The sequence below is a fragment of the Nannospalax galili genome, unplaced genomic scaffold, assembly GCF_000622305.1.
Source record: "Nannospalax galili isolate Female #2095 unplaced genomic scaffold, S.galili_v1.0 scaffold125, whole genome shotgun sequence".
Lineage (NCBI taxonomy): Eukaryota > Metazoa > Chordata > Mammalia > Rodentia > Spalacidae > Nannospalax > Nannospalax galili.
In genome coordinates this window covers 72,269-84,233 of record NW_008354705.1, presented here as the reverse complement: position 1 = coordinate 84,233, position 11,965 = coordinate 72,269, and positions in this window count along the sequence as shown.

Genomic DNA, 11,965 nt, shown 5'->3' with positions numbered 1-11,965 from the left:
AGTCAGCTCTGGCTAGCCTGTGGGGATCACCTGCCTTCCAAGAGACTTGGGTTTTACTGCCCTCTCACAGGTGTCATAGAAGGACATGCTGAACTCTCCCCATGACTTGAGGACATGGATCTTACTGCCCGGGCATGCAGGGAGAGAAGCTGAGAGCTATTCTGTCTGCGTTGCTTTCCTGAGGGTGACTTCAGGACACAATAAGGAGACAGGGGTCCCAGCCTCCTGCCTGCATGTGTGACAGAACAGACGGTCATAGCCTCTGAACCCCCAGCTCCAGACCCTCTCCAGCTCAGCCTGACTGATAAGCCTCTAGGAGACCAGCAGAACAGCTAACACACACTGGTTCTAGGGGCAGACCCCTCCCTCCACTACAGCAAGACTCAAAGGGATGGGAAGGTAGCCCCCACCTGTGGCCTAGATCCCTCAGCTGCTGGGCTAAAGTACTTCAAAGTTATACCCAAGCTCTTCATGGCACAGGGCAGGAGTGTAAGTCCAGAGAAGGAGAGGTGCTTGCCCCAGGTCTCATAGCCACCTAGAACCAGCACAGACTTGATTCTCGCTGGCCAATCTATTTCTCTTCCCCAACTGCTTTCAGAGCAGTGAGGGGCAGACCTGGTCCATCCCCTGGCATCTCTCAGGCACCTTCACAGGGTGAGTAGTAAAAGCTGTTGCCCTCCACAGACCCAGACACTGCAAAAACATGTCCCATTACCCTTGTTACCTTTTTTAGGGCTTTCAGCACTCTACAAGCTAAGACCAACCATCATCAAGACTGTGCATGGAAATCAAGGGTCTCCATGGACCCTTGATGCCATTTCTTGCTCTCTTTTTCCATTCATTCCATCAAGACCAACCAGTGGGCAGTGAAATCAGCCATCTCTAGAGGACCCAGAACAGGAGAGAAGGGAGCTGAAAGCAGCCACAGGATGACCAGAATATAGAAACTCCATCTGAAATCCTTCATCAACCACTGAAGGGGAACAGCCTAGAAATGCCCATCCTTCTCCCTCTAAGGGGCTCACTCTGTAGCCAGGTGGCCTGGTTCGCATCAGGGCCTGTGAGGATGCGCTAGAAAGAAAGTGACCCACAGTGACCAGCCCTCTAGTTCTGTTCACCACACAGCCCAGAGCTGTCTTCTTCCCTCCTGTGCTGGATAGCTTTAGTGTCAAGTCAACATGACACACCTGGGTTGAGGGAGCCTCAATTGGGGAATTGCCTTCAATGGACTGGCCTGTGGCCATGTCCATGGGGCACCTTCTTGATTGTGTATTGAAAATATTGTTTCACTTATTATCTATATTTTATTATATATTCATTAATTTTGTTTATTTGTGTATGTATGTGTGTGTGCCCTGTGAGGCCAGAGGACTGCTTACAGGAGTCAGTCTCTACTTCCTCCTTCTGGGTCCCAGGGACCAAACTTGGGTCATCAGGCTTGGTGGTAGGCACCTTTACCCACTGAGCCATTTCTCTGGCCAGTATTTTAAATAATCCCTATATAATTTCCTAACATTGAAATTTTATAAACTATTAAGCTATTAAATCTGAGGTATCAGATAAATATTGTTTTAAAAAAGTAGTGGAACTTCTAAAGTCCTATTGTCACATTTCAGCCAAAGTTAGTCAAGCAGGCTCACGTGTGACATAACTCTTAGGCTCCTCCTCCTCCTCCTCTTCCTCCTCCTCCTCCTCTTCTTCCTCCTGCTTTCCAGGGACAGCTAGCTGCCCATCCACTTGTGCTCACTGCTGTTAGAACCCCCTGCAGTCTTTCTCCCTCTAAACTGTGCTCCCTGTCACTCAACCACAGCTGATGGACAAGTGGGATCACATTTGAAGAAAGTGATCCAAATGGAGAAAAGGCTAGACCTGACCTTGGAAAAGTACCCAAGGACCTTGAAAAATAAGGAAAAGCTCATCAGGAAGCAGAACTATCCCAAGGCAGCCTTGGAGGCACCCACGGGAGCCCAGCTCCTGCCTGCCCCGCTGAGCAAGCACCTCGCTCCCACCGTATCATCTCTGGTCAACAGTGACATGCCTCAGACTCACAGGAAGTCCTCGCAGCACACTCAAAGTCAAAGAAATTCTCAACAACAAAGGCTCAACTCTAGGGGCCCAGGCTCCTCCTCCCACCCAAAAGAGGTGAGGTCATAACCTCTCCAGGAACAGCCACAAAAAACAGAACTTACTAGGACAGTGGGTCCAGAGCAAAGGACCTGGCCAGTGGCCCAACCAGCCTTGGTTGAAGGGCCAGTCCTTCTCTCTCAATCTTAATCTTCAGCAAGCCTTTCAGTCGTGGGTCTGTGTTCTGACCTGAGCCATGGAACACAAACCCTTGCCTACCTCTGAGACAAATCTGTCAAATTCCTAGACAAAGAAGGTCCCCAGAGACTGGGAGGAATGGGAGATAGAGAGGAGTAGAAGATGGGGAGTCATTGTTTAGTAGTGGATTTTTTTTTGAAAGATGAGAAACTCTGCAGTAACAGTGGTCAAGCAACAACGTAAATGTCAATGCACCTAACTACGCAATTAAAAAATGGTAAAAATTACAGTAATGTTTGTTATGTATAACTTACCACAATGTTTTTAAGTAATCAGTTTTTAAAAACACAGTGCAGAGGGCTGGAGAGATGGCTCAGCAGTTAAGAGCACTGACTGCTCTTACAGAGGACCTGGTTCGATTCCCAGCACCCATATGGCGGCTAACAACCATCCATAACTCCAGTTCAAGGGGAATCTGATGGCTTCTTCTGACCTCTGTGGACATTGCACAACAAGGGTACAATTACACACATTCAGGCAATATACTCATATACATTAAAAAATAGATAGATAAATAATAAATAAATATTTTTTAAAAATCACGGTGCAGAGGGTGTGTTCTTGGCAGTGGGGAAGAGAGGATGGGCTCACAGAGGAAACAGCCCCATCCTGAGCAGAGGTATGGAAACAGAAGGTGTCCCTGGGCCACTCACCTGATGTGCTCAGCAGAGCAAGAGGGACTTGGTGCCACTGTGGGCTCTAGGCGAAAGCCACAGTCACAGGCCCGGGAGCATGGGAAGGCAGATGACCCAAAGAGGTGCCCAAAGAGCAACAGGAAGACAGGAAAGGGGAAGCTGCTTCCCAGACAGCCCCAGTTCCCCAGCCTGTGGTCCCCCCTGTGGTCACTGTCCCAGTGCTGCGAGGAGAGTGACTCGAGCTACTCAGGGGGCCACAGCTGAAGACACGAGGGATTCCCCTGAAACTCTGATGCCGAGAGACTGAAAGCTCAAGTTTCACACCCACTGCCACGCCCCCTGCCTCCCCCCAACACACACACCACTGTACAGGCTGCCTGGCTAGCCTGAACCCACAGGGGTTCATCATCTGGGCTAGGCCAGCCCTGAGGTTCCACCAACTGCAGGGAGCAAGCCCAGCTGTGTGCACCTGAGTTACATACACAGGGGAACCTGGCTCTGTGACTAACAAACAGGTGACCTTGGGCAGTCCCTGTCCTTGTATGGGGATCAGTTTGCCCCTCTGTGACATCAAGGCATTAGCCCTTGAAGTCTCCTGGGATGGACTCCAAATCATGAAGGGATGGAGAGTAGAGACATGCATGGACTGCTTACTCATCAGACAAGCAGCATGTGCACACTCCTACATACACACACACACACACACACACACACACACACACACACACACACCTCTAGCATGCCCTTCCTCTCTCTTCCTCCATCCCTCCCTTCCCTAGCTCCCTTATGCAAACCACTGGCCATATTCTACGGTTATCTCATGCTTCAGGCCCTCTGGCCTTCGGATCTCACCATAGTCCTTGAGGGGCAGTAATAGAATAAAGGGCAGCTGCAGCCGCCTCTCTTCTAAGGAGGATGCTCAACTCCACAGGAGCACAAAGGCAAATCTCTCTGCTGCCCCTTCCCCCTTCAGACTGTTGGTGTAGACAGCAGATGAGAAACTCAGCCTTTTCTCCAACTCCCCTTCAGCAGTGTGACGGCCTCTTAGTTTTCCAGAAAAAAATGAGTACCTCCTGACACAAAGGTAGATCGCAAGCAGAGTTGGTAGTGGTGGCCCACACTGCCAGCTGCTTTATCCAAATTTTATGTTTCCACATCCTGATTTTGTTGAGGGTAGGAATGTGCCCAGTGGACTAATCAGATATTCTAGCCACCCTTCCAGATAAGACAGACCATGTGACTAACTTCTGGCCAATATCTGGAATTGGAGGGTAGAACCTGCTATCCAGAATGTTGGGGAATATGCCCTAAAAATACTCAGCCGGCAGGCCCCTTATTGACCATCTTTCTTCCTCTGCTTGAAATACGGATAATAATGACTGGTGCTGTGGCAACCATTTTGCAGTCATGAGGCAATATTGATTGAGGACCAGAAGCTTGGGCTAAGTATGGCATAAATAGAAAGACAAGAGAACATCGGGCCATCAGTGAGACTACAGCACTACCATACCAGCTCTATTGTTGCTGAAGTTCGAATGTGTCCTCTCCAAGTTTCAAGTGTTGCCAACATGATAGTGGGACCCTTAAATGGTGATTAGGTCATAAGAGCTTCTCCCTCAATCAGTTACTTTCTCATTACTGTGACAAAATACCTGAGGGGGGAAGCTTATCGGAGGAAAGGTTTGTTTGGGTGCACTGTTTCAGAGGGATTTCAGTCCATCACAGCCGGGAAGGCATGGCAGAGTAGCTCTATAATGGAGGCAGTGTGCGGTGAAGGCTTCCCATTTCCTGGCAGACAGGAAGCAGGGAACTTGCACAGAATATACCAGAATCAAGTGTAATCTTTAAAGGCCTGCCCCTCATGTGTGAGCCACTCCTGCTAGGTCCTGCCTCCTGTTTTCTAGGTTCCACAACCTTAGAAAACAGCATCACCAACTGGGGACCAGTGTTCAGACACAGGAACCTGGAGGGAGTGTGAGAATAAATGAAACCTGCTTGAGGCATTGACTGCAGGTGTCTTATATGTCTCTATAGCAGTAAAACATAGTCTGTAAGTGATAGAGAATTGATGAGCTAAGTTATTCTGTCTTGTGAGGGCACAAGGGGAAAGAGCCCCTTGCTACACAAACACACACGCACGCACGCACGCACGCACGCACGCGCGAGCGCCACTCCTAGGAACTCAGAGAAAAGGCTCAGAGCAGACAGGCACGGAATTTCCACCCTTACCCTAGGGAGACACTGGGCAGCGGCCCAGAGCCCTGGGTGGGCTTTGTACTAAGAGCATCTGTGTCTACCAGAAAGTGCTGTGGGCCCGTGATAAGGCAGGAGGAAGAAGTCCCTTACAAATTAGGAAACTGAGGGCTGAAAAGATGAAGACACAGCTGGCCAAAACCAGCTGAAGTTCAAGGTCTGCTTTTGATGAAGCCACAGGCACACATGGATTCAAGGGGAGCATCGAAGTCAGAGAACAGCAAGCAGAGCAGCCGGCTGGGCCAGGTGAGTCCTAAGGGCAGTGCCTCTGGTTCCCCTTGTCACAGCGTGTATGTGTGTGTGTGCAGATCGGCTGCTTCCCTGTCCTGTGGACTCTTTACACAAAGCCCCCACTCAGGCATACTAAGGCCTCTTCTTATGGAAAGGAGCCCCACATGTGAAGCTTAAAATTCCAGGCTGTGTCCCAGACCCAGGCTACTGCCTGTGAGCAGCCTTTCTGGACCCCACTTTGTCACTAGAATCAGCAAGGAGCTAGCCAAATTAAATCCAGTCCTGCCACATCTTTATTGGCACTTATAAAAAAATAAAAATAAAAATCCATCATTACGCCAGATGTGGGATGGTGGTGCACACTTGTGATCCCAGCACTCAGAAGGCTGTGGCAAGAGGACCATGAGTTCAATCTGGCTACACAGTCATGACTGTCTAAAAACAAAAACCTCTGTCCACCACAAAAATGAGAATGACAACAGCACTATACCAACACGTGGCAACGGGGAGAGTTCATTATTTCTCAAATCCCAAGTCTGGTTAGCTGAGCCTCAAGTATCCAATTACTGGTTCTTCTTTCCTTAAATTATTCCACAACTGTTTTGATAGCTATGGAACATGGTTCTAACCCTTCACACCCAGATACCTAGGTATCCCTACATTAGGAAATTTGCATTCAGCCTCAAACATGATTTCCTTTACATAAAAATAAAATAGGCCCAGTAGGGATTTAAAATGCATTCTGCCTCTGCCCTAGACAGTCCAGAGCATGTGACAGGAAGCAAATCCTTCCAACAGGGCCTGGGGGGGTTTTATTAGACAAATCAGACATTTTATTAATGACCCCAGGCCTACTTATAAACGCAGCCCTGGGCACCCGAGTGACGGGACAGAGCCCTTGGGAGCTCTAGTCGCTTTATTCTGGTATTAATGAGCATGAATAACCAGGGCTAGTGGTGTCGTTTATGATCCTCATAAGCCCAGGAAAAGGAGTGTTTCAGAGGTTCCTTTGGAGTGTCTGAGGCTGTCTAGGAAACGTGCCTGCATGAACTATGTCCTCTCATGTTGGTACATCACCTTCAGTTGTGCCAGACTCCCAAGAACTGGCTGAGAGAGCCTGGAGTCCAGAGCCGTCAGCTGCGCATCTCTAAGTTTTCTGCCCAGTTAGAAATCTTCAAATGGTGATGTTCCCAACATGACTGTGGCTGTGTGGAGAAAGGCTTCCTGCCACCTGCTACTGGAAAGCAATTTAACACATCATTCCTGTAAACCAAGCTGCCACCCAGCATCGAGAGAGTGGTCCAAAAGACAAAAATTCCCCTGCCACAGGAATCCAAGCAGGTTCAAAGGCTGAAGAGATGGTTTCCCAATCAAATAGGGGTGGAGGGGGCAGGGTGGCCTAAATGACATCAATATCCTTTCCAGTTACACAAGTTGAAGATTTGAACTATTGAAATAGGACAAAGCGCTTGCTGTTAAGATGGTCACTTAATCAGGGCTAGAGAGATGGCTCAGTGGTTAAGAGCACCAGCTGTTCTTGCAGAAGACCCAGGTTCCATTCCCAGCACCCACATGGCAGCTAACAACAGTCTGTAACTTCAGTTCCAAGGGATCTGACACCCTCTTCTGACCTTTGCAGGCTTTGCATGGGTGCACTTGCATACATGCAGTCAATATACTCATACACATAAAATGATAAATAAAATTAAAATTTAAAAAAGATTGTCACTTAAGCTGGGCATTGTAGCACCCACCTTTGATCCCAGCACTCAGGACAAAGAGGAGGGAGGATCTCTGTGAGTTCAAGGCTAGGTAGGGTGTTCTAGGCCAGCCAATGCTACAGAATGATTCTCTGTATTTAAAAAAGATCACCACTCTGGCTGGAGAGATGGCTCAGCGGTTAAGAGTACTGACTGCTCTTACAGAGGACCCGGGCTCAATTCCCAACACCCACATGGCAGCTACGAACCATCCTTAACTCCAGTTCTAGGGGAATCTGAAGCCTCTTCTAACCTCCACAGCATTGCATGACACGTACTCATACACATAAAATAAAAATAATAAATAAAATATTTTTTAAAAAAGATCACCACTCAAGTCTTAGTATGTGCCAGGAACTGTCCTAAACATTTTGCAAGTCTTTTATTTCTCACATAGAAAGCACAATAGTCTTTATTAGCAATTCTAACAACTATGCACAGACAGGAGATATCTAAGAGTCTAAGACCCTATGGAAGGCCCAGAACCTGTGTTTTCTGCCTCTTGAGGTGCATCACCTGTTCAAAAGCTGAGTCACAATTGCATCCCAAAGGGGGAGGCCAGAGCCCCAGCCTGGAGTCCTGTCTCCCTCTTTCCCTATAACCAGTTTTCAAGTGTCTGTAAACAAAGACAGGAGATTGTGGAAGACATAGCCAGGGGAAATGCAGAGCCTTAATTTGCCCTCCCCCCAAGATAATGAATGAATGTGGATGTGCTTGAGAATCTACAAATCAACCCACTGAACACAGCATATTCATTTTTGTACCCTCATTGGAAACAATGGAGATTGAGACAAATGCTTGGCATTGTGAGTATAAAATGTTTTAGACCTAAGGGTGAAAGGGCAAGATTGTCCGGTAAGGGTGGACCCAAGCTTATAGTTCCCCAATTGATGCTAGAGAAACAGTTTTGAATAAAAGTATGGGTGAGGCCTGACTCAGCAGCACAGTTCTGGGAGACATCTGGAGGAACAGGTGACCTCTGCATTTGGGTCCACTCTTTAAAACTAAAGTTAAGAGTCAAGCTGTTTATTCAGGTATAACAGTAATGTCAGCATAGTAACACCATAGCCTAGGTAGGACTGGGGGTCTCTTCAAGGAGAAGGGGCTGCAGTCTGGAGGACGTGAGAAAGAGGTCAGAATCTGTTGTGGAACACTGTCCTCAGAGTGAGATGCTGATGTGGGCTTCCTGAGCTCAGAGCAACTGTGATTACCAACACAAGACTCTCATAGGGCAGAGCTTGTGGATGCTCCCTCAGGAATGAGGGGGTCATGAGAACCTCACCTGTGATTCCAGCTACTCCCTCCTTCGACCTGTGGTCCTGCTCCGGGGGCATGTGGTCTTGGGAATGAGACTACAGGAGGTAGAAGGTTCATTGAAAAGCATACTTCCGCCGAGCGTGGTGGCGCATGCCTTTGATCCCAGTACTCAGGGAGCAGAGGCAGGCAGATCTGAGTTCAAGGCCAGCCTAGTCTACAAAGCAAGTTCCAGGCTAGCTGGGACTACAGGGAGACCCTGTCTCAAAAAGACAAAAAAAGAGGAAAAGCATACTTCAGTGAGGTGGCTTTCAGGGACCACCACCCTTACTGGGGTGGACTTTTGTAATGTAGTTTTGAGAGTCACTCCTGCTCCTGTAAGTAACTCTAACAAACTAATTGGGTCATCAAGCCAGACTTGGGTGGAATCATTTCTTTGATCTGTTCTTGGTGCTCTATGTAGGGTGAACAGACACACCAAGATATGTTCACATCTCGGCAAAAAATACCATATAACAGTATGGCTTCCTAAGAGAGCCATTCTAGATAAAGGAACTCCCAGTCCACAGTGTCTTTTCTTTCAGCCACAGTCTGGACTCGGGAACTCTAGCTGGGCAGAACACAAGACTGAGCCAGCCCTGTCCCTTCCTAACTGTCCAAACTCTCCCAGCACAGAGCCACATCTCTCAAGACCTGCTGCTGTCTTAGAGCCATTCTTGGCCAGAGCACCTCAGAAGGGTATGGAGACCTCCAGCTCCACCCAGATGCTGAGGTTACCTTCTGGTAGAAACACTTATAAGACTGGGCTCTCTCTGTCTCAGCAGGCAGCTCCAAGTGGTGTTTATCCCCAGAGTCAACCTGGGAAGAAGGATGGTCGCCTTCCTTCCTCCCAAAGATAATTGGAAAGTAGGAACGCACCTGTTTGAAGACAAAATGACTGCAATTAATCTCTAAGCTCTGGCCTGGCCATGGCATTCTTTGGGAAAACAACTTTAGGAGTTTAACGACAATCAAGAGAATGAAATTGAATTAAGAGAAATCGTAATTACATCAGGAAAGAAGTTTTGTGAAGGGGATGGTAAAGGAAATTAAAACCAGTAATACTGAAAAATGTGGTGGGCTGAGCTGGGGGTGGGGCTGGTGAAGGAACAAAAGATCAAGGCTGTGGTACTGCAACTAGACTGAGGGACACTGAGAACAGGTCTCCCCTGAAGACCAGGGGGCTGGCATGTCCAATTGGAGTCTAAATATGCTCAGCTCGTGTGTATGTGTGCGTGTCATGTACAGGTGGAGGTCAGAGGTAAACATCAAGTTCTCCCTCAACTGAACCTGAGCTCACCAGTTCAAGTAAACTGGCTGTCAAGGAAGCCCAAGGATCCTCACGTCTTCACCTCCCCAACACTGGGGTCACAGGTATGCATCACCATGCCCCACTATTTATATGGGCGCTGGGGATCCAAACTCAGGTCTTCATGCTTGTATGGTAAGCACTTTACCAGCTGAGCCATCTCCTCAGTCACTAAAAAAATGCAGTTCTTACTGGAGACAAAGAAACAGCAACATCTAGTGGGATAAAGTTTAGGCTTTTGTTGTTTGTTTTTTTTAATATTTACATTTGAACTACACTAACATGGTCCCGATTTACTCAATACTGCAAAGAAAACCAGAGTGGTCACCCTCACTTGGAGGGAGACAGCTCTCGACCCCCACTCCCAACGTCAGCCAGCGGTCACATGACTTTGTTAAGTCCCCCCACTTCTTTGGGCCTCACTCTCCTTACCTGCATGATGAGGTCCTCACAAAGACCACAAAACGTTTGTAGAAACTGTTGTATGTCGGGTGTCAGACCATTGAAATTTTGATAAACCTAAGATGATGAACAAATATACTAAATACTACCAAACACAATTTAAAGGCACATTTCAAAACTGATACATCACTCCAAGCATGGCAGCTTCCATGGTGGCTCTGTAATTCCAATATTTGGGAGCTGGAGGCAGGAGGATCAGGAGTTCAAGACCAGCTTCCGGTACATAGTAAGTTCAGGGTCAGCCTGAGCTCAGGGGTACATCAGACCCTGCCTCAACAAAACAAAACTCCATATATCATGATTGGAAGACTTCAAGACCACCAGCATATTCAATGATTTTCTGGAATGACATGGAACTATGTATAGTGGTACTCACAGTTAAGGCTTTTAACAATGAAAAGTTGCACAGCAGGCATCAAAGAAGACTAGGGTGAAGCGGAGCTCCGGCTCAGGTCTCCCAGCCTCCCTCACTCTTATGAGGGACCAGCATGCTTCTTTCTCTAGCAATGACAGATGTGATAATGTGGGCCATGTTTCAGCCCAGAAAGTCTGCTTGGTCCTCCTCACCCAGGTTTTATTGATGCCAGTCACAGAGGCTCCTTCTACCTGGTGACTGCCAGAATACTGTATTCTCAGAAGGAAATGATATTCAAGATAAACGATAGCATCCCAGCCTTATCAGTTAGCAGATGCTTTAAAAGCCACATTTCCAGATGCCAACCACAGGCCAACCCTGTAAACCAGGCTTTCCAAAACCAGAAAATGTCTGGCTGGTTTTGATAACTTCATCAATGGCCAAGAGATCTTTCTAGAACTGCTAAAACAGTATACATGAGTGATGGCTTGAATCTGGCTCCCCAAGGTGCTACATAGTCCATCAGATTCCAACTGGCTGTGCCAGGACCTCACTGGACCACACTCTGAGCCATCCACGCTATTGAGCAAACTAGTCAGTACCAAACTCCCTACCAAGAATGCACTAAAGCCAAAGTCACCTGCTTGGTCTTGAGTTGGAGACCTGGGCTTTCCCTGTTCACCTGGAGGTGAACAGATCTCCACAGTCAACACTGGAACAGTATTTGCCTCGTTTCTCAACAGGCGGCGGCTGTTTAACTACAATGGGGACATGTGCTTTTGGAGACTTTAACCCATGTTTCAGATCTGAGTTCTGCCTTTCTAAAGAGTAAGATATATAGAATGCAAAATCATCAGAAAGTAGCTTTAGAGCTGGAGAGATAGCTCAGTGGTTACGAGCACTGGCTGCTCTTACAGAGGACCAAAGTTGGATTCCCAAGCACCCATGTGGCAGCTAACAACTGTCCATAACTCCAGTTTCAAGGGATCTGAAGCCCTCTTCTGAAGGCCTCTTCTGACCTCTTCGGAAATTGCACAGTATACTCATGCAGGCAATACACACATAAAAATACAAATAAAAAATAATTTAAAAAATCAAATATTTTTAAAAGAAAGTAGCTTTGAGAGCAATGGATCAGAATGTGCTGATTTCTTGTTTCCCAAAGGAAAAATGTTGTAAAAACAAGTCACTCAGTCTACAAGTGAAGAAGATTGGGGTTTGGTGATCAGGCCTGATCTGATTAGCAGCTACAGAGGAAAAAGAACCAGGAAGATGGAGAGGGTCTTTTCAGCAGCACTGCAGGGAGTTGGTTTCCCTTTGCTAGGTCTGTCACAACAGTGTCACT